At 37.1% G+C, this 24432-nt stretch overlaps 1 protein-coding gene and 1 long non-coding RNA gene across 2 annotated transcripts in view; one reads left to right on the plus strand and one right to left on the minus strand.

Annotated features, from left to right (window-relative positions):
* LOC131189096 (uncharacterized) overlaps nt 1-9501 on the plus strand; it is a 29806-nt gene extending 20305 nt beyond the window's left edge. Inside the window, exons 2-3 of the long non-coding RNA XR_009152908.1 lie at nt 8466-8568; nt 9411-9501. This is a non-coding gene — a long non-coding RNA (uncharacterized LOC131189096). The remainder of the gene's footprint in view (nt 1-8465; nt 8569-9410) is intronic.
* SPTBN1 (spectrin beta, non-erythrocytic 1) overlaps nt 1-24432 on the minus strand; it is a 192886-nt gene that overhangs the window by 128250 nt on the left and 40204 nt on the right. The window lies entirely within an intron of this gene.

Raw genomic sequence — 24432 nt, forward strand, 5'->3', positions numbered from 1 at the left:
AATAATTATTGAAATCATTTGGAAGCCTTTAAAAAGAGATAAATGCTTCATAAATAATATCAGCACTATCACTGTACAGTAAAAGATCAGAATCCTCAGTGCCTTCATGGCTGTGCATTTCCAAAGCAGCATTTGGCTGGGGCAGTTCACTGCTGTGTTCCCAAACAGAGTGTGCAACATGGAGCTTTGACTTCTAGTGGTAATTCTCCAGCTGCAAGTTTGGAAGCAAGCAGCTGGTTTTCACGTCCTTAATATTGAAGATGATATTGGTTTTCTCTTCTCCCTTGACAGTATCAATACCAGATAATAGCTATAAAGAATTCAGTAACATTAAGGACTGATATCTGAGTTTATTTCCCTCTTGCTTCCCCATCCTTAAGGAAGAATAAAGAAGAGGAAGAGCAGCAAAGCAATTAAGGCTGTTGACTGAACAGGGCAATTCTAAAATTCTTTATTAATTCCACATAGCTAGATGAGACTTAGTCATTGCAAGCAGCCTCCATAAAAGTAGGGTTTGGGCCTGTGCAAGTGAGAAGACGAGAGAGAAAAAGGCAACCTAAAGTGTCCTGAGCAGAACACTTATAAACACTGCTGACAGATTAACAGAGTTGGAAAAGACCTTATAGGTCATCCAGTCCAATACCACAACCACCCCATTCAAGCAGGAGACCCTACACCATTTCTGACAAATGGCAGTCCAATCTTTTCTTGAAAGTCTGAAGTGATGAAGCTCCCACAACTTCTGAAAGCAAGCTGTTCCATTGGCTGACACAGCAAATAAAAGTGATAAAGTAGAATGGTGGCAAGAGTGGATAGGTGAGTGCATTCCAAGTTCTCCCCCATCCCACAAAAACCATACAAATCTCTGCAGAACTCTAAGAGTTCTATGCAACCCAGTTTGAAAACCCCCAGTATAGAGATTATTAGGATTACTGTGGTTTTGGCAGAATCTGTCACTCTTATCTCAGCTTGCATTCACTACACTTCTACAATAGACTCCATTTTTATCATCCATTTTTAAATTGATCTTTCAAAATGCTAAGAACTCTTAAGAGTTTTCTGCATCTTTTATTTTTAGCGATCATCCAGATTTTTGCAGTCCTAATCTTCATCTTCATACTGCAGGTGCTTACATTTTCTGTATTACTATTACAGCCATATTAGCAGGGGGAGTAACTTAGGATCGCCTATCATTCTTAGCCATTTTTTGACTGAGAAATGTCCCCACAGCATTAGTCATTTGGTCAAAAAATCCTTCCTATAATTCTATTTTCAATCTGCAGGCCTAAAAGCTTATGTAGCCAACATTTCCCCACAGCCAACATTTCTCATGAGATGTTGCATCTGTTCTCATGCAGATGTTCTCTGCATGAAAAATATCAGCAAATGTAGAAAAACACCAAAGGTTGCAGTTGTACAAATATCATCATGTTCTGTAGCTACAGAATAGCAACTATTTATGCAGATTAACACAAAACTAGATGAAGGAATGAAGTTCCTTGCATAAGGGCATGACTCATGACTGGCAGTTCAAAGTATTGAACAGAAACTTTCTGTGATGCAAGTTTTTATTGCAAGTATCATGTTTTCATATTAAGACTGTTACATAATTTGAGGACCTTTCAATTTTCTGACAGTACTTTAAATGTACATTAGAATAAATTGTTCATGCAGCAAGCAGAAAAGAAAGGCTTTAGATTTCTTCTTGTTCACTAATTAAGTATTTTCCTTTAGGGAAAAGGCCCAAATCAAAATGCAGTCAAGTGCAAAACAAGTGTATTTCAAGATATTTTAAAGAAGCAAGTCCACTCAAGAAATGTACATTAGAACATGTTAGGGTTAGGGTTTTGTTTTGGCAAGGTGAGATGGGGATTTTCCTGATAATTTCAGATTGAGATTTCATTTTCAAATGCATATCTTGTGTAAGAGGGGGGAAAAAATCCAAAAATCTAAAGGAATAAACAAAACTCAGCTCTCCGTTAGTAGTGGAAAGAATAGATTTTCCCCTAATGCAAGAACTTTATAAATAGAATATACATAAATATAATAAATCTAATTTTATTTCTGCAATACTTCTAATTTAATTGGGAAGAAGAACTTCAGAACACAAATTCAGAATGCAAAAATTATAACTGCTGCAATTTGTTAATAGTCATATGATTTTTCAAGATTATAGCGCTGCTGTGAGCACTGAATCCTGAAAACAGATGCAGCTACTTTAATGAGTTCCAGAAGGTACTGAGTTTATACTCTCCTGAACTTCAAATCATTTCCCCCAAAAAATCTGAAGTATTGCACTGCTCACTGTCCTTTCTAGCACCATATTTTATTCTATTTACAGAACCAGCCTGGGTATTTGGTTACTTCTCCTTTCTGTTTCCTGAAATGGTCAACATGTATCAGGAAGATTAGGAAAACCTTCATTGTCTAGAGTGCAATAGTGAAATATTGACCATAAAAACAACAAAACCAAACTGTTGTTGAGTAATCCAGTTGTGAAGTATAACAGCTGTAGCCAACGTGGTTCTGAATTACCAAATGTCCTTTTTTTTCCTGACACAATCAGAAATATTAGTTTAGTTTCCTGACTAGAAAGCTCTCTCTCTTTTTAAATGAGCAGGGAGTTTTCAGGCTTTATGACCTTGGAGAGAGAGAAAAAATTCTAAATATAGGGTACTCCTGTCTCTTGCCCTTTGCTGCAGAGAGCACTTCTCTTTCTAAATTAAAGCAGTGCTTGACAGTTCACTCAATTTTTTTAAAAAAAATTTTTATTTGCATTTATATCCCGCCCTTCTCCAAAGACTCAGGGCGGCTTACACTATGTCAAGCAATAGTCTTCATCCATTTGTATATTATATACAAAGTCAACTTATTGCCCCCAACAATCTGGGTCCTCATTTTACCTACCTTATAAAGGATGGAAGGCTGAGTCAACCTTGGGCCTGGTGGGGCTTGAACCTGCAGTAATTGCAAGCAGCTGCTGTTAATAACAGACTGTCTTACCAGTCTGAGCCACAGAGGCCCCTAGTTTTATCAAGTTACTCCAACTCAGTGCTGCACCTCCATTAAATCCCCCATCAAATCATCCCTAGCGATTGTCCCAAAGGTGCTTTTTCAAAAGCAACTGGACATTTTTTGTTTTGTTTGAAGATATTTCACTTCTCCTTCTTCTCCTCCCCCTTCCCCCCCTCCTCCAGAACCGAAGAAGATTTCGTGAATGAGAAGCAAAATATCTTCAAGCAAAATGGAGAAAGTCCACTTGCCTTTTGAAAAAGCACCTTTGGGACAACCATGACCTGGATGACTGAGAAACTCTCTAGAACAGGAGTGTTAAACCCGCGTCGTCACCGCAGCATCACCTGATGTATCAGGGCTTTCCCCCCCTTCGCTTAGCCGGGCAGGGGTGGGGCCAGCGTGTGACACATCCAGCCTTCTGAATCAGTCATGTTCAGTGGCAGGTCCCTTCTGACTATGGTACAGTCTCTCTAGAATTCTCTTCCCACCAGTGATCTCCTTTTGGCACAAACTAAATATGTTTTTGGTTTTTTAAGACCTTTTATGACCTTGTGCCATAATATTCCCAAGCAACAACTACGCTAGTAGGGGATTCTGGGACTTTCAGCTCCAACATTCCAGCAGTCTACCAGGTTCAGGAAGGTTAGAGCATTCTGTTCTGCTCTGATTTGTTTGATTTGATTTTATTGTTTCATTTGACTGATACTCCAGAGAGCTTTGGCAGCAAAAAAGCAATTCAAGCAAAACCATGTCAATAGGAATCCTTTTATTTTAATACCACACTTGCCTGTTCAGAACATTCAAGATTTGTCATGAGTGCTGCAATGTGCAAGCTGGCAAATCTAAACTCTTTCTTTTTTTGCTCTAGCTAACCAATGCCATCTACTGACAACTGGATTGTGTCACACCAGAAAGCAGGTACAATTTGCCTAGGGAAAAAACTCTTATGGAAGGTCAAGTGAGGTGGATCAAGAAATATTCCTAGATTTTACTGAATTTTTATGCAGAAGAAAAATGTTAATTGCTGCTATATCTTATTTTTTACTTTCTTCTGTTGCTATTTTATATCTCAAGTAAAAAATAAGAAGAAAAAGATAATTCTCAGTTCATTTGCTTGCCAGATTTTTTTTTTTTTGCTTGCATTCATTTATGATACGAACTCCTACCTAGCATAACATTCTTCAGGAGATAGTGACGTCTAGCTAAACTAGGCCAACATGCAAAGCTGGGTCTGGTGTAGCTACCATTCAGATAGAATGGAATACCTAACCTGGGTTGTAGATCAGACTGGGAAGTTGAAAAATAATAGTTTCTGTTGTTGCCAAGAAAATCTCATGGACACGTTTGTGTATTCACTATGAATTGAATTTAATAATCTGAAATGTAAAAATGCTTAAAATTCCTTGTACTGTATTCCAGTTTTATCTGATCTGGAAATTTCTAAGGTAGCACCTTGTTCTTTCCTCTGAAATGCATATTTGCTTTAAACTGCAATTTTACACTACAGGATTGAAGTTTCCCACAGAAACTACTTCACTGTCAGTGTCTTCAGCCTGTATGTTGTTCTTTGGCTGGGAAAGAGAAGGCAACAATGGGAGAGGATTATGTAATTGCGATTAAGCCACCTGATAAGAAGGTTGCTGAGCAACCCGGGCGATTCAACTGTTTGCCTAGGGCCTTATGCAAAGCCGATTGCATCAGTGGCACTTCCCTGGACTGCACTGAATCTCCAGCAAGGAATTTCATGAATTAAAAACAAAACTCAAAGTGACTGTCTTTGACCTGTTACTCAGACAATGTTACTTGTATAATATGAATAAAAGCCGTATCTTAGTTTAACTCAAAGGAACAGTTAGCTGCACCAGTTTAACACATTCTGATCAAACTGCACATCCCACAGTGTTCACTATGGTGTTTTCAGGACCAATCCTTACCTCACAATATTAAGTATTCAGTTTCTGCCCTGGCCTTCCTGCTCATATAACGCTCAAGAAGGACAGAAGGCACATTTGCCAACATTCCATGTTGGCATCGTTTGAATTTCACATTGCCTAGTAACCAGCTTGTCCTACCGTTAGATGGCATGAGGCAGTTGTCTCAAGCAGCTGTGACTGGGAAATAACTGGCAAGGAGCAGCTAACTCCCCTATGCAAACTTGCTACTCTCCAGTAGGGTGGAAAAAGCTGTTCCATCCCCATGCCATAATTCAACTGTTAGTCTGATTTCAAAGCAGGCCAGATCTTGGCACTCTTCCAGATGGGTAGGGAACACAGCTCTCTGGAATGTAAACCAAAAACTCCTTGTGTTGGCTGAGAGTGTGGTCTCAGGACATCTAGAGGGCTGCAGGAGAAGGTCATTTTAAGTAGCTTCTACATAAAGTTTGGATCAGTTTAGCCTACGGCCACCATATTGTGCTTTATTTCAGAAAGCAAAATATCTGAATCATCTTCTCTCCCTTTATTTCTCCGTTTTTGGATGAAAGGGTCATATTTACTGTGATTGATGCATAATTCCACATGCTGTATGATTGAAAATAAAGCAATTTGCTATGCAACGATTTACCAGTTGTTCATTAAAGAAAAAAAAAAGGCAGTTTGGGAGGGATCCAAGGGTTAACTGCATGTCAGTCATATCTAGTTTGTTCTCTGGAATGAGATAAACCCGAAGAGCCCTATAGAAGTATTTTTCCCCCCAAGTCAGCCATAATTTTATTTCACTTGCAGTTTTTATAGCCTACCCAACTCAGAAGACTACATGCCATAATAAATTACATTTGGTTGAGGGAGGGACATTGAAAGAAGGGAAAAACAGTGTCCTTTAAAAAAAAAAGTAAACCAACCATTTCAGAATATTTTGTTCAGGTAAATATCATATACATTTCTCTTGAGGAATGTTTTCACTGTATGTCTAGCTTTCACAGCAGACATAGTGGCAAACCCATTTCAGCACTGTAGCATAACGATACGTAACTGTTTCTGCACCTAAAAGAATCCATGCACAGAGAACAACAAATAGCAGGGAGGAAATGGTTTGTCCAGCCTGCTATCTGAAATGCTGAATTTTCCATCTGCTATCATTCACTGGACTATTTTTTCAATGGAAAAGAAAATGTATTTCAAATAAATAGCAGCACTAAATGTGTTAATTCCAATTTTGAATCCTGAAGCACCACCAAATAGCAAACCTATTCTTTTGGAGGCAGACTGATTAAATACTGTAGGTGAGTCCATGTAGGTGAGGCATGTTTTTCCTACTCATCCAGTTTCCTCAACATCAATAATTGCCTTCTTCAGAACAGATTCCATAGCATGAGTGTGTGTGTAAGTACATTTCAATATCTGTAGTTTCCCTAATCAGTACTATATATTTCAAAAATAGCGGCAGTGATTTAAAGTTGCTTGCTTTAAAAACATTTTTTGTCTGACATTTGTTTTCTGTTGGATAATTTTATTCTCATTCAGTGGGTGCTGTGTTTGCATATAACAACAGGAATTTGACAAACCCTGGAATGCTACATAAAGGCATGGAATTGTGCATGCAGTTCATTTGGGCTTGCTTTACTCTTTCCTTCACATTAGAAAAACAAAACAAATAAAGCAGGATCATAAACCAGGAATATACCAGGGATGATCATTGGCTTATATATGGGGTTTACAGCCAAACTAAATGAATTTAATTTGTAGTTCAGTTAGTAAACAGCGAGATGGGCATTATATAAATTTAATAAATACATAAATAATAAATAATTCTGCAATCTATGTGACTGTCTAATACTTATTCAATGTCCTACGTTTAATTCATTTATTTGGACTCATATTATTTACAGATAGAGATCTGTTTAGGGAATTCTACTGATTCTGAATTAGAAATGAAACTATTTTCACTTATTTTTTTTAATAAAACCATCTCATTAATAGCAATATTAAACAGTACTGGGCAGACAAATTTTCTGTGGAATGTTACACTTCTTTTGCAAGATAATTAAATTTTCTATTCTTGGGAGATTTATCAATTCAGACAAATTTCAAAGATGGAGGGGTTATCGATCTTATCATATGGCTTTCAGGTCCACTTAGCTAAAATGTGATGGCATTTTAAAACAAATATAACATTCAACTTATCTAGAACCTTAACAGACATCCATCGCTTTCTACACTTGGTGTTTATGCAACTGGGCTTGCTAAGTAGTGCAAGAAACTAGAAAAAAACTAAAAACAATCTATGCCTTCTTCCATGGAAATCTTGTCCAGCATTTCCTGCTGTTTTTATGTTATTAGGTGTTCCTCTCACACTTTCAAACTTTCCAATTTAAGGACTAGATAATTACTTTTTCTAAAAGAATATGAAAAATAATTGTGATAAAGAAATGGAAAAGCAATTAAGGGTAGAAAAATGGCAACTGAAACCTGGGAAAGAAGGAAGGGTAATAAAGAAACTCAAAATAACCCTGCCTTGATTCTATTTGGCATAAAATGTGACAGAAGAAACTCTGAAAAGCTTTCAAGATTAATATCAGCTCTTTGAGATAGGGCTAGGTCAGGAGACAGACACCATAAGGATTATAGGAAAGCTACCTTATGATTGTGGGGTATAACAACAGAATTTTGGATGAACCGTCCATTCCTTTTTCAAGGTAGTAATCCCCTAAATTTGAATTACAGGGGCTGAACTAAGTATTTAATTCATTATATACCTCATTAGTGTGCTTTCACAAAAACAAAGGCATACATATAAAGATTTTCCTTGATATGGATAGACACAGTAGTATGGACATATGGAAGCAATGGATCATTGGCACCAAGTCCGTATCTTAGTTGTTTATTTAGTTGTTCAGTGCCCAACCTGCTGATTTCAGCAAGTGCTTTGTAGTAACTGGTCAGCTCTGATCAAACATAGCATCAGAGATCAGAGATCAGCATCTGCCTAGAGATGCACTTTCCAGATATGTTAAGAGAACCTATTTCTGGGGTGGTGGGGGAGGCTTTAACTGCACTACGTGGTAAACTATTGCCTTACACACTGTAAGCCGCCCTGAGTCTTCGGAGAAGGGCGAGATATAAATATAAACAAACAAACAAAAACATTTTTTCCTGCATTTACACCAGATTATATACAGTAAATATGGAAACCATTATGTTCTTCTTTAGCTTACTTCTTTTCTAGGTGTTCATTATTACCCCCATTTTACAGTGAGAGGATGGAGTGAAGCACAAACTCATTCATATACCTGAAGTACCTAGTAAACCCACTGGCAGAAGCCTACAGCTTCAGAGGCATTTATTTTTAGCCTGATTAGCCTGAGAGGATTTAAAATCCCACCTAACTGTCAAGTAGATATTACAGTTGTAATGGGCCTGTCACCAAAAGCAGCATCTTTATGTCAAGCAAACTCCATAAGAGGCTCTGTAGCTGCAAGCTTTTACTGTGTGACCAATTTTCTTCTGTTGCAGGCCTCTGAGACCATGATAGCAACTATGGGAGAGGAATTCTGGAGAAAGATCATTCCAGAGTAAGAAATGTTTGTCAGTTAAGACTGACAGCTGTGGATTCAAGGTAATTTTTTTCCCAATGATGATGCAATACTGTGGATCACTTTCTCCTAAATCTGCTCTAGGCCTCCTCAAGTATAAAGTTTAGATGCCTCCTGAAGATTTACATTAGTTCTGTGGTTATACTGCATTAATTTACTGTGCCCAGATTATTATTTACTTCTTCAGTTTTAATCTGCTACAGTTTTATGCTTAAAATTGTTTCTAGTATTTCCTCTGTCATCTTTTTTAAAAAAGGCTTACAGGTCTTTTATCAACAATATTCTCCTCCTCAGTCTCCTGAGTCCAGTGGATATTGATTTAAGAGAGGTAACTGAGTGAACAGGAAACATTTGCTTTACAGACATCTTCCTGATTTGTATTTTCTTAAATATACACATAATTATCACAAATGCTGATTCATAGCTTCCAGTTCTGAAAATAGTAATTTTATATCTTCCAGAAGAGAATAATGGAATAGGGATGTCTGCAGGTGTGGCTAAAAAGCACTGGATGGTGTGCAGATCCCTGAAATCGACCCTGATGGCTTTGAATAAATAGTGTTGATTATAATTAATATGCAATTCACTTTCTATTCTCAGGCTCAGCTGGTCTTATCTGTCCAATGCTAGGCTTGTAAGTACAGTATTAACTGTGATGACATGGAAAGAAGCTATAGAGTGCGAATCCCATAGCATTAAACAAAGGCACATATACATGCTGAGATTGTCACTGAATTGTAATTTTTAAAGTGACAGAGGATAAATTTCTAAAATACATGAGGGCAATTATCAGTTTACTAATATTAATATTAGTAATATAATATGAATATTAATTAAGAAGTAATTTTGTTTTATTTTTGTCCAGATTCTGCCAACCTTTTGGAGTGTGCCATTCAAAGACAGACTGTGGTCCTTATCTTGAAAACAATGGTGTACAATGACCTGAGGGATTTCCACATGGGTGTCTATCCAGGCATGGGTCAAGCTGTAGTTAAACAAAAGTAATGATCTGTTACAAAATAATAAATGAAACAAATCAGTAATGAAATTGTTCCATTTCTTTGCTTCTGCCATAATCAGCATTGGCTAAATGCTGCACTTTGAGATACTTTGTGACACGAGAAGAGAAAGGTCATAAGAAAGACATTTCTAAACCCATATACTTCAAAGTCTGTGTCAAATAAGGAAACAGTCTCCTTTCTTTTGGCATCTCCTCAAAACAAAATGAGAGAGAGAATAAATAAATTATAAGAAGTGATTGAGAGCAATGCTTTTTTCACACAGCTTTCAAAGGCTATTCCCAAAGGGTGGGACATGTGTTTACTTCCACAAATAAGCCAAACTTTAGTGAATTTTATCTGATAAAAAAATAAGCAATTTAATCTAAACCATCTGAGAGTATGTTGAAGAAAAACACACACATGAATACTCAAAACTTTCACTAGATAACTTTGGTAAATCAAGCAGCTGGTGTTTCAAAAGGAAAAGGTTATAGTTGCCGTAATCCAGTCTCAACCACATCTGGATTTATTTCACAATGCTCATACTAGCAGGGATTATCAATGTTGAAGGAGACAATGGGGCAGCCAAGTAGCTACTGAGTATCAAAACTAAAAGACTTGAGTTCTATATAAATTATGTTTCTTAATGAATCTACCACTCAGCCAACTGCACTTTCTTGAGTTGTGGAATAGATAATATACAGACATCAGAGGACAAAGGAGCTTCCATCTAACTACAAACAGCTACAGTTAAAAAAAGAGCAAAGGATCCCTGTGTTCTAAATTAAAGATATAACAGTGTAATATAATCCATTGTCCAGTGTTATCCATTGGAATTAATTGGTGTTGCCCCAGAGGACACAACCAAAATCAATAGCTTTCTACCCAAGATGTTAGGTTCAGCAAAATATTAGGTAGATATCATGACTGTACAAGCTGTCAGCTAGTGAAACAGCTGCACATGAAGAGGTGATTTTCCTTTCATTGGAAATCTTCAGGGTTTACACAAAGATGACATGGATCTTTTCCTGGGCAGAAGGAAGTTGGACTAGATCACTTCTATCATATCTGCGATTCTATGACTGGCTTTAGTAGTCTATCTTCTAAGTATTATGTAAATTTATGTGGACTTACCTTACTTAGTAGGAAAATGTCAGCCTATCACTTGTTATTAGGCAAACCAATATGTACCAATTAATTGGTTCAATCTTTCCTGAAATGTATTCTACAAATACGTTGAGATTTAAATTCCTAGGAATTCCTTTGAGGATGCTTGCCTGTGTTCTAATTCCAATTAGGAAAGTTGAAGTCTGAATAAATCTGGAGGGGAGGCATGCTAGGTTTGCGAAAGGTTGGTTAGAGAAACTGATTTTTATAAATAAAGAAAAAAATAAATATGTGCTGGAGTATAAGGAACTTGCTAAATTCCATTCTGCTGCGATTCCTCAAGTCTCTGAAACTCTCCTGAAGAACTGGAAGAAATCTCAGAAATTGAGAAGGAAATGGAACTGGAAGATTCACTAATGGGAGAAGAGAATGGCCTATGTGTCGCTAGGAGTCAACGCCAGGTATGTTATAATCATTCAATATTGAGGTAGCAATAAATAAATAAAGGAATAGATAATACAATAGTATTAATTATTTAAGAAGTAGAGGGAAAGAAATTAAAAGAAGATAAGCCTAACTGACAATAATAATAGCAATTAAAAATGTCCTAGGATGAGATTAGTTGACTTTAAGAATTTCAGATCTGCTAAATATTACCTCCTTCCTGTAGTGACACTGCCAAACAAACAGGCCAAGAATGTGTATACTTCTAATGAATCTGGCTCCCACTCTTAAATTCTCACTCTTTTTCCAGCCTAATCTTGTTAGGAGGTTTTCTTCCAAATTCTTCTTTAAGGGTTAGTAATAATGGACAGCAGCTGTGTTCCTGAAGTTGTGATGAGAAATGGAAATACAGAATGAAGCTATCTATATAAAAAGCAGATTTGCTACAAATTGAGAATTACGTTAGTCTGCAATATTACAGTAAGTAATCTGGGAAATGATAAAGAGATTTTAGTAATATAAAATTTTCTCCCCCAGAAATAATGTGAATACAGCTTTAGGAAATAAAATAGCCTTCCCAAGCAATTGCTCCCAGTCCCTGGTCATCTTTAATGCCCTTCTCTAAACATGTTCCGATTTCCTTGAATCTCTTTTAAGGGTGCCAAAAGCTAGACCTGGTGTTCTAGGTAAGATCTGACCAAAGCAGAATGGATTGGAACAATTACTTCTGATGACTTGGAAGTATAAAGTGGTATTGGCCTTTTTTTGCAGCCCCATCACAGTGCTGGTTCATACTCAGTTTGTAATTAAAACTATTCTAAGAAGTATTTCTTTATGGAAATGAGCCACTTTATTATATTTTATAACTTTCTTTTTTAAATAATTTTTATTAAAAAGTTTGTCTTTAAAAAACAACACAGAAAACAACCACACATACATAAAAAAAACACATCGAAACATGTATTGAATATTACATACCGTTAATGATCATTTTATAACATTCCATATGAACATACGTATTTTGCTTTTGTAGTTCTCTATTTTATTTTATTTTATAACTTTCTATTGCATTTTATTTCCTAAATAAATATTATTACCGATTCATGTATGGATTGGTCCTATGCTTCTACATCTGACTTGTGTTGGCTTAGATCTTTATTTTTCTTAAATTTATTTTATAATAATAATAATAGAATTGGAAGGGACCTTGGAAGTCTTCTAGTCCAACTCCCTGCCCAGGCAGGAAACCCTACACCATTTCAGACAAATGGTTATCCAATATTTCCTTAAAAATTTCCAGTGTTGGAGCATTCACAACTTCTGCAGGCAAGTTGTTCCACTGATTAATTGTTCTAACTGTCAGGAAACTTCTCCTTAGTTCTAAATTGCTTCTCTCCTTGATTAGTTTCCACCTATTGCTTCTTGTTCTACCCTCAGGTGCTTTAGAGAATAGTTTGATTCCCTCTTCTTTGTGGCAACCCCTGAGATATTGGAACACTGCTATCATGTCTCCCCTAGTCCTTCTTTTCATTAAACTAGACATACCGAATTCCTGCAACCATTCTTCATATGTTTTAGCCTCCAGTCCCCTAATCATCTTTGTTGGTGACTTATATTTTGGTTACTTATAGCTCATTTTCCAGCTTATCAAGATCATTTTGTCTTCTAAGACATTAATTATTGCACAATTTTATATCATCTGCAAATCTGAAAAGCATTATCTGACCTCCCAGGTAACAGTTTCTGATTGGTCTGCAGTTTGTTGGATTTTCTTTTCCCCCATTTTTGAATGTACATAATTTTGTCTCTTCTACTCATCTGGCATTTCACCAGTTTTGCAGGATTTTTAAAAGATATTATGTAGCAGTTCAGTGAGCCCATCATCCAGTTCCATTGGAACCCTAAATAATCTGACCCTGGAAATTTAATCTTATTCAAAGTAATATGGCAACAATCTCAATTTTGCTCCTTCATTCTGCCCTTCACAATTTTATACTATATGTAGGAAATATATAGTAGGAAATACCATGTATATATATCTCCTCTTTCCTGCTCCCACCTGTATGGCTCACATTTCTTTCCAGCCAGCTCCCATTAAAATTATTAACAACCTCTCTCCACCTTCCACTTTCCCTTGGAGGCAAAAATATTGCAGGCTATACCAGTTAAAGAAATCCCATTCACAAATTTCACATTCTATAATGCCACCATCTTTCTTACTAGATGGCTCGCTATTATGGCTCAGGGTCCAATTATTTGAGAGACTAATTATGTCCTATAACATCTGCCTGGCCAATTCAATTCTGCAGAGTTGGCATGCTCTGGGTTCATTCAATTAAGCAATGTCATCCATTGGGATATGGAAGTGTACCTTTTCAGCCTGCGTTCTACAACAAGCCACCCTCCCTCCACTCAGATCCAGTTGACCCTCGCTCTTCTGTGAAGACCTGGCTCCTCACCCAGACTTTTGGCAAGGAAGAGTGAAATTCTTCCCTTCATTGTCCTTGCTATCTTATCTTTTGTTTTATTGATTTTATTATAATTTCTTTGACTGTCATGAGCTCACCAGAACTGTTGAGGATAGGGAAGCATAAAAACCTAAACTATAAGAATACATCTAAGGCAAGTCAGCATATAGTAATTCTGTACCTAATCTGACAAATCTCAAAGGGCCTGACTTCTAATCATTTAAAAACTACAAGTCAAATACCAAAGGGTTGCAATGAACTAAAGAACAATCATGTTGGATCAAGGCAAGGCCCATCACAGCTTAGCATTTTATTTCTCATAATGGCCACCCAGATGCTCTGGGCTGTTTAAAAGCAGAATATATACAGGTCATTCTTCTGTCATTGTTGCATTGCAATTATATTTGGAGATTTGCTGGCCTTAATCGAGAGGTTCAAGATTAATAACCCTTGATAGATCTGTCCTCCATGAATACACCTGTTTCCCATTTAAAGATCATGTAATGAATACCACAGCTTAACTGTTCATCATTTTAAATACATGTCTATGGAAATTCTCTATCACCTAGGTCATGGTTGCCCCAAAGATGTTTTTTCCAAAAGGCAATTGAGCTTCCTCAGTGTTTTCTTTTAAAACGTTTCACTTCTCATCCAAAAAGCTTCTTCAATTCTTCAAGGAAATTCAGATGCTTTTTGGAAACAGCACCTTTGGGATGTCTTAAATACAATACTTGCTTTTGCTTGTTCTAAATCTTCCAATCAGCTTCACTGGATGGCAAAGCCCTTTTTTTTTTTTTGAAAAATGGAAGAAAATGATTTCCTGTCCACTTTTTCCATGACATGCAGAATTTTATGTCCCTTGATCTTATCCTCCTTCAGTGGATCCTCCTTTTTACCAGGTCCTTGACACCCTAAATTTTTGAGGTAAGAAATGCATTATTTTTTCCATAACAATTCTGGCTGTACCACACTGCACATGGTTGACCTTATACTAGTTACCATTCTGCCAGTGATGTTAAATTTGAACCTATATTTCTGATAATGTGATTTATTGTTGCCATAATGATTGGAAATTTAATGAAAGTGAGGTTGCTGAGATACTGGTGAACTTCATCTGGATCATACTTCACTAGAGTTGGAAGTTCTCAGCAGGTTGCAATGTCTGATCTATCTTGTTTATGCCTAAAAGGCAAATAAAGTTAGTCCTGCTTAATGCTTGGTTGAAAGATTAGCAGGGTATATTAGGGCCATAGCTAGACTGAGAAATCAACAAAGATCCTGGAAGAAAACAATGGTAAACCAGTTCCATATTGTTGGAAGTGCAGTCATCTGAAGTTAATTAAAGTTTGAAGCAGACATTTACTTTATGACTGGAATAAAAAATTAACCAATCCAAGTTTCTATTCCAATTTACTCAGTTTTCAACTTCTACATGTATCTAGAACTGGAATGAATTTTTATGAAAATATCTACATTTTGCAGAATATTGTGGCACAATTTGCAACTTAAAGAATGGGCACAAAAATGTATTGTTTATGTCTCGAGGCACAAACAATACACTTAGTGTGAACTGAAATGAACAGATGCATTTCTGAGATGCAAAATATCTGCTTTTTTCTGATTTAAAGAAAGGATATTTGGGGGGTGAGCAATGATATCCTTTATTGGAAGGTATCCAATTCAACAGCTGCATTACTTTGTGTCTTCTACAAACATGCTTGGAGTTAGCCAAAATGTCTATTTATGCTGGCTGACATCCAAGGTTTTATTATTATGTACTCTTAGTTCATAGTGAGAAATGTGAGCCAAGAAGAAAAATACACCCACTGAAGTTTCATAATTGAGGACATATGTTATGGTTTCTGTAGCTTTATCCACCAGCCAGGTTATCACATATCATTTCAATCACCTGTTTGCATTTCAAGGACTTTTTTCCCCTTTAATAACTGAGCTATGTCAGCTATGCTCTGCAAACATTCTAGACTGCCTCATTCAATAGATAAAGCAACAACTTATTTTCCCTCCACAGGCCTGATTTTCCATTAGATTCAGACTGAAACTCTAATAAAAGCCCCTTTCCTAGCTAAATGGTCAGCTAAAACAGTGAAGAAATGTTCATCAGAAAATAGTTTAGGTCAGAACTACTTCAGAAAATGTTCTCTCTCCATTGTAAAGTGGAGAAGGAGGAAGAGAAGGGGGGAAGAGTACAGGTTAGACTGATCTGGCCAGCACGCAAACCTGTCAGTTGTCAAAAACCTGATTTTGAATGGTCCAGAAATGGATTGAGTGAAGAGCAACTGCCAAAGATGTCTCTGTCAGACGACTGAGTCAAAAACTGGGGCCTGGAGAGACGTGGAGGAGTGGCCAAAAAAGTATAATTCAGTCTCCAGGTAGATTAGACTGTATCAACCCTATTCCTGAATCATTCCGCAGCCTATTAGGAGAATAATAATTTTTCATGAAGAACACAGCTATAAAAGGGCACTGTAGGATGAAAATGTATTATTAAAGAACCTAACGCAAAAGGGCTCTCAATATCGATTGTTGAAGGAATAAAAGTAGGAGGTAGAAATTATGCTCATTTATTGCTTACAGACTTCCCATGGACATCTGTGGCAACAAAGTGCTGCAGGAAATATATGTTTAGTATCATACAATCTGGCTCTTATGTCATCTTAATAGCAATATCACTAGATGGACAACCAGCACATACTTATACAGTGAAACAATGCAACAGCCTCTAGTATTCACTAACATTAATGAAAGCAACTACATAATACATAATATAAAATATCCCCAAACCTAATCACTGCAGCTCCAGAATCTCTAATTCCCAAGAGCCCAATGGGACAAGACCATTTTATTACCTTCCTAACTCGGTAGGGAGAAATTGATAAAGTGTCTTACTTTTTACTTACAGTAGTTTTCTTACAATTACAATTACTAAAAACTGTAGTTCAACTTTTCTCTCCTCCCTCCTCCCAATTTGATCAGAAATATAACTGATGGGAGAATAGATCAGAAAAGCTTTAACATCTTTTCCCTGTGTCAAAGCCTCATGCATATTCTTTAGTTTTTAAATGGGTTTTCTGCAACTGCCAACTGCAACTCATCTAGTATGGTTAGCCTCTTAGTGTTCTATGTTGTGTTACAATGACATCATGGAAACCTCCTTTCCTTTAAGTAAAACAAGGTTAATAATAATAATAATAATAATAATAATAATAATAATAATAATGATGATGATGATGATGATGATGATGATGATGATGATGATGTTTTAATTTGTATACCGCCCTTCTCCGGAAGGACTCAGGGCGGTGAACAGGCCAATAAAATACAAACAGAAACATACACCATAATTAAAACAACCCTTAAAAAACTGATTCGATATGCCAGAGAATTTAAAATACCATTACACCCCATAAAAATGACAGGAATTTAAAACCCACAATTAAAATATTTAAAATTTAAAATCAGGCCAGTCCAGCCATATGAAATAAATAAGTTTTAAGTTCGCGGCGAAAGGTCCTAAGGTCAGGTAGTTGTCGAAGCCCGGGGGGAAGCTCGTTCCACAGGGTAAGAGCCCCCACAGAGAAGGCTCTCCCCCTGGGGGCCGCCAGTCGACATTGTTTGGCTGACGGCACCCTGAGGAGTCCCTCTCTGTGGGAACGCACCGGACGCTGGGAGATAGAGGCCGGCAGTAGGCGGTCCCGTAAGTAGCCTGGTCCTAAGCCATGGAGCACTTTAAAGGTGGTAACCAATACCTTGAAGCGCACCCGGAAAACAACAGGTAGCCAGTGCAGTCTGCGCAGGATAGGTGTTACGTGGGAGCTCCGAACCGCTCCCTCAATAACCCGCGCAGCCGCATTCTGGACTAGCTGAAGTCTCCGGGTGCTCTTCAAGGGGAGCCCCATGTAGAGAGCATTGCAGTAGTCCTGACGAGAGGTAACGAGAGCATGAGTGACCGTGCATAGGGCATCCCGGTCCAGGAAGGGACGCAACTGGTGGATCAGGCGAACCTGATAAAAAGCTCTCCTGAAGACGGTTGCCAAATGATCTTCAAAGGACAACCGACCATCCAGGAGCACGGCCGAGTTGCGTACCTTCTCCATCGGGGCCAACAACTCACCCCCAATAGACAGCCGCATCTGCAGCTGACTGTACCGAGATGCCGGCATCCACAGCCACTCCGTCTTGGAGGGATTAAGTTTGAGCCTGTTCCTCCCCATCCAGACCCGTATGGCTTCACAATGCTTAACAATGGAGATTCAAACATATCCACAGTACCTATAGTAAATATTTCTATTTATATGACAATCAGTTCCTTCTGCATTTGTTCAATTTTAGAAATTTGATTAATAAAAAAGTCGTTGTAAGCCATGCATCAGAGACCTTGCTATGGGTACAGTCCTGGAAAATCATGAAGATGCAGTTTACTCTGCACAAGGAGAAAAAAAATCAATTTCTGAATATTTCAGCACAGTTGGAAGATGCAATTCTGAACTATTTTCCAGCAGATTCCAATTAGCTTCAGTGCACTTTCACATTTCTGGCAGGGGCTCCTCTCTTCCTCCTACACACACCACTCCCAGAAAGTTGTCAGGATGAAAAAAAAAACTCAAGGGACTGGATGTTTTATTAGCAGCCTTTTTAAGGATTTGAGTTTTATATTGATTTCCTGGATCAACACTCCTGCACTCCCAAAAAGAGTAATGGAAGTATCAAATAAGTCAGAGTTCTCCAAGCCCCACAGCTCTCTGACCCCAAGATCAACTTCCTCCCTCTGCTCACACTCAAATGCAAAGTCAGAAACAGATTTAGAGATATAAGCCAATCTCAAAAAGTCAAGCCTTCACCTGTGACTTCCAAATCAAGAGACCTCCAGTTGGGGTGAAATCCAGCAGGTTCTGACAGGTTCTGGAGAACTGGTATTGGAAATTTTGAGTAGTTCAGAGAACCAGCAAATATCACCTCTGGCTGGCCCCAAAGTGGGGTGGAAATGGAGATTTTGCAATATCCTTCCCCCCGGAGTGGGGAGGGAATGGGGATTTTGCATTATCCTTCCCCTGTCACACCACCAAGCCATGCCCACAGAACCGGTAGTAAAAAAAATTGGATTTCAACACTGCCTCCAGTGTCAGGATTTATACTGCAAATCACACTGTACACTTAAACATGCATACTTACCCAATTATGATATGGTCATTTTGTATGCACAACACTAAAAAACAGCATGAAAAAGAAATTAAATATTAAATATTAAGAAATAAGAAAAAGAAAAGGATAAGCAATTTGTACATTTCTCCATACCTTCCTTATTATGCAAACTATCCTTATCTCCATCATATCCAACTGCCGTTTCATAATTTTCCTTTTGTTCTTTAAATTTCTCACTCCTTTTTTTTCATGATCTAATCAACTCTACCCTACCCAAACTTTCTCAGTCTTCTTAACAATGTAATAATGCCATAGTGTTAAATGATACTACTGCAATGAAAACACCTAAACAATACAAAATCCAAATTTCATTTGTATATTTGTTTTGCAATTCAGTCCTCATTCATTCTCGCTATATGACCAAGCCACCACATACTGTTTCCATACTCTTGACTCACTTTTATATTCAGTCCCCATTCATTTAGCATCTAGGCACTCTTCACTCTTTTTATTCTTGTTTTAATGCACATACTTCTTAAGTAACCATTCCTGGTGTATTTGATTGACTTTGGGTTTTCTTGACATATCCCACTCTTACTTCTATTTAACAAAATAGCCAGAAGTATATTCTTATGCAGTCATCTTTATTTCTTTCAAAATTCATTCAAACCTTACAACAAAATAGGCCACATGCTAGCCACCTTCCTACAAACATTTATATACCTTAAAACTTCTCTATCCATTTTCCTATCTGTAGTAAACATTCTACCAAACAGAATCTGATCTAGTTGGAGTGTGTCCGTGCATTTATTATTTCTTTTTCATCAATTTGTTCTTGGAAATTAACATTTAAAGCATTCATTCCAATTTAATTTCTTAAAATACCACTATACTACCCACCCACATCTCTAAAATATTCCTTCAAACATTTTAGTTTCATCCCAAATGATTTCCTCAGTCAAACTGCATTAGATTCTTTTTTAATCCTTTTCACCCACTTGCAAAATATTTTATGTTTATCAAAAATGCTGCCTCTTTTAACTTTAATGGTTCTTTCTTAACAAATCAATTCCTTGTACCTGTTTTTTTCTCTACATTATGCAATATTTTTCATCATTTGTAAACATTCCATCTCTCAAATGCTTGTCTCCCCCAGATATTTTTTCATTTCAACATTTCAACCATCCTTTTTGTATTACCCCAGCCACACTCATTAATCTATGCAGGCCAGGCTCTCTTAACTGGACATTGCGTTGGAAACCAACAAACTCTTGACCATATTGCACAAACCATTATATATGTACACAATATGGTTCCATATACTTAAGATGCAAATAATTTAATATGACTGCTAATTTCCAATATTTTATTACAGTACTGTGTGGCTGGATTTACATACAGTACTATGTTAATTACGGTTTCTTGACTAATAGCAATGGCCTAGTTTACTATCAGCTCAGCCATAAACTATGCTTTGAAACCACAATAGCACTATTCACACAGCATACCAACCAAAACCAGAGAAATCACATAATGGTTTAATATGTTGTGTGAACCAGACTGACTCTCTATGGTTATTAGAGTATAGGAAAAAGAAAGTTGTATACCTTATTACCAAATTTCAATCCCAGTCCATTTTGAACAACAACAACAAAAATTTCAGGAAACAGTGAAAACATTATTAAAAAAAGGAGTTTTTTTCCCCTTAAAATGAGGCACAATTGAAATTGGGTAATAAAATATATGTTTATTATACAACTGACTTTTTTATTTTCTTGGTGTGTGTTCTTCTGTTATCTCCCGTTTTAGATACAATACAAAAAGTTTCCCCTCCTATGGAAATACTGACCTATGAGCATCAACAAGAACAAACAAAATCCTAAATTAAGGTCAAAGTCATATTTAATTTCAAACTCTGCTCTTATATTGGACAGCTCGATGACTTCAAAAAGCCCACAGACAGGATATGAGCATAAACACTTCCCACTCAAGGGTCCAAGCATCTCTTCTAGTTGCTTGATTTCAGAATACCATGATTACTCATACAGATAATCATGCCATTCATATATTTGTTTAACTTTCATTTAAGTCATCCTAGTGGACATTCTTTGCTGCAGTTACCATTGCAAATTCTACAGATCTATCTAACCACAGAAAATCCACGATTGAGCCCAAAATTTCTGTGCTAAGCAAGAGAATTCAGAACTCATTGTCAAGTGAATTTTGCTCCATTGTATGAGCAAACACAGTTGTTAAGTGAATCACTGCAATTGTTAAGTTAGTAACACAGTTGTTAAATGAATCTGGCTTCCCCACTGAATTTGCTTGTCAGAAAATTGCAAAAGGTGAGAGCACATAACCCAGGACACCGCAACCATCATAAATGCATGCCAGTTACCAAACATCCAAATTTTGATCATGTGACTGCAGGAATGCTATAACAGCTGTAAGTGTCAAAAAGTCATAAATCACTTTTTTTCAGTGCTGCTGCAACTTTATGACCCACTTGAAAATAATATGTATCTATTTCTCCATATCCAGGCACTGGCAGTCTACAGGCAAGGAGTTAGGATTTCTATCACCTCCCCTACTTGGTCCAAGATGGGCACCATCTGCATATTGATACTTCACTTTGAATAATCAGAGATATATTGTGGGTTGAACAGCTTTAATTGTATGTAATCATAGAGTCATAGAGTATATTTCCTCCCCCCCCCCCAAAAAAAATTGGTTCTATTTATTTTTATGGACAAAAAAAATTCTTTAGAACTTTGCACGAAAGTCAAATCCAATGGTAGAAGTTCAACGCAATTTGTACCTGTCAAAATAAATGTGAACATTAAAGTGCCAACCTGTCTACAGCTTCCAAGAGACCATTTAAGGTACGAGATCATCCTCTTGGATGATCCATCTCCAATTCTATATGTGCTAATCAATACTATACAGCATCAGTACAACTGAACCAAGGCCATTTGGCAATTTATCAGGAATAAAAAGGCTGTCTCAAAAACCCTGTAGATAAGTGCACTACTTTAAAATCAATAAACAAAACATAGCATCATGATTTATCATCCACAACCTCATAAATGACCTGAGAGTTGCAGAGGCATATACAAGACCAGCATATCTTGATATTAAGATGAATGTCCAGCTTTTATACCCATGTTTATATTGTACATTATGATGTACATTCTATTTGGCATGATAGTGCTAATTCCATTTCCATTTCGCTCTGCTTTTTTCAGCACATTTGCATTCAGTCATATACAAACACAGAACAGTCTGACTAAAACTAGTTTGTCACAGTTTCTTAAGACAGCCTCTTGTCTAATGACAAATAAATTGTATATGACTCTCCCAAATGTAAGTTCAATTCTTGATTCATTGTACTAAACTAAGGTTTGTTGCTTTGGCAACAATAATTTAGCAAGGGAATTTAAAAAAAATAAAATTATTTTTAAAATGAGCTATTCCTTTTTTTGTCCTCCAGAACTGTACTACTTTACAACATAAATGGGACTGCACAGAACTAAGGCCTCCTGCCTGTAAAAACAAACCATGGCATGTACAATATACGAAAGCAAAACCCGTATTTCAGAAATAAGAAAACAGTAATGAAGGCTGGAACTTCACAAATGCAGAAGGCTTTATGTCTGCACCACCTAATAAAGTGAATATTCCATTTGGATACGTGATTGTCCATCACTGAATAAAAAACATGTCTGAAAAATATTTGAAAGGTTTTAATTCTGGTAATTTCTACATAATCGTTCATCTTTCCCAAGGTTCGAGACATGTGAACTTCAACTTCCAGAATTCTCAGCAATAGGCAAGCTGGGTGAAGAATTCTGGAAGTTGAAATCCACACATCTGGAGGACCCCCAGGTAGGTGAACTCTAAAGTACAAGATTGCAGTCTATGATTGCTTCCAGTTGAGAATCACCTGCACTAGCAATGAAAACTGTATTTTTCTTTCCTTAATATATTTTTTCTGAAAAGAAAAATGTGGAAGACATGGTGAGAAAAGGCAAGAAAATAACAAAACGGGATGGTGTCTGAATCCCATTAAAGTTCTGGAACAAGGCAGGGGCTTCATAATACAGCCTCATCTGAAAGGACCTTATGTTAATTAATTCACAGTAATATTAGTAACTGTCATCTCTGAAGGAATGTTCCTCAGCCTCTGAAATGTAGCAGAGCATGTCTCATCTCCAAGGGTCTTGGTGGAACTTTTAGACACATTAAATTGTTGGGCTAGTTAAACAAGGGTCATCTTTTTAATCTACTGTGATTTGTGAAAAATCAAGCTATCTGGTCAATTAAATGTCACAGCTCTGATCATACCCATCCAATTTAACGGCATTACTCTAGTTCAGAATTAGATTACTATATTGAAAAAAATAGGATTGTGCTTATTTTAGACTGTACAATACACGTTTGGATTCCCCCCCCCCCACCGCACGGGTCATATCTAGCTCAACCCCTGTGGATGTAAGGAAAATGATTAAGGCTTGGCTTTTCAGGAAGCCTTTGAGGAGCAAATGCAGATGGCCCCTGTTAGAGGAGTACTTTGGACCTATGAAAGTCCTGTCCTAGCTGAGCCAACGAGAATCTATATTTGAGTGGAATGTAATCTCTTTGCAGACTTGGCCAGCAAATCATCTTTTCTAGTGATCATGATGGATACTGAACTTAATGAATGATACGATGAATACTCAGACTAAAGAAGTATATATGCAATCCACCTGAACACACAGGTGCTCACAACAGCATGCTAGGGTGAACTAAAACAGTGAACTGCCAAGGACCAGGAGAAGATCAAAGTATGACTGATGGATAAAATAGTCAGGACATGAACTTCTATGATCATTAACTTCTCAAAAACAGCGAGTCTCTTCCCAAATTGACATCTAAGATTGAAACAATATTCTATGACATGATTGAAGAAAACCAACTTCAGTTTATGAAATAGGAAATGAAGAGGACCTTAGAGGGTAATATGGGAGAAACATGTGGAACACATAAGGGTGTGTGAATAGTTTGTGAGCGCTTTTTCAGTCAATAACTTGCTGATTTATATGCTGTTTTTTGTCTGTTGCTTCTTGTGCTGCTTTCTTCATACTGGGAAATTTTTCTGAAATCTACTAGCTACAAAACAACTTTTGTTAATTAACTAATTAATAATTTAGAGAGCTTCTCTGCTTACATAAAATGGGGAAATTGTGTTGATCAGTGATCTGCACTTCTCATTAGTTGTGCTAGAACTGTGAAATTAAAAGGACTACTGTATTCAAACTTCAGTTCAATAAACCAATGCAATCACTGCATTGTGTACTATTGTATCTTGTGGTGATTATGCCCACTGTTGACAAAGATCCTGAGAGGGAATGAAACAACTTCTTTTCCCCAACCCTTTCCAAGACCTCTCTACTGGTGAGACTTATTTTACTGGAAGAGAGTTTTCTTGTTACATCAAGATGTGGACTATTTACATGAATATGAAAATTTATCACTTAAAGTTGGCTATGATTTAAGCAGACTACATACATAAGTAGGGCCGTGAAAATATTTACAGACCCCTCGCATCCTGGACATAAACTGTTTCAACTCCTACCCTCAAAACGACGCTATAGAGCACTGCACACCAGAACAACTAGACACAAGAACAGTTTTTTCCCGAAGGCCATCACTCTGCTAAACAAATAAT

Source organism: Ahaetulla prasina, chromosome 1 (assembly GCF_028640845.1).
Source record: "Ahaetulla prasina isolate Xishuangbanna chromosome 1, ASM2864084v1, whole genome shotgun sequence".
Lineage (NCBI taxonomy): Eukaryota > Metazoa > Chordata > Lepidosauria > Squamata > Colubridae > Ahaetulla > Ahaetulla prasina.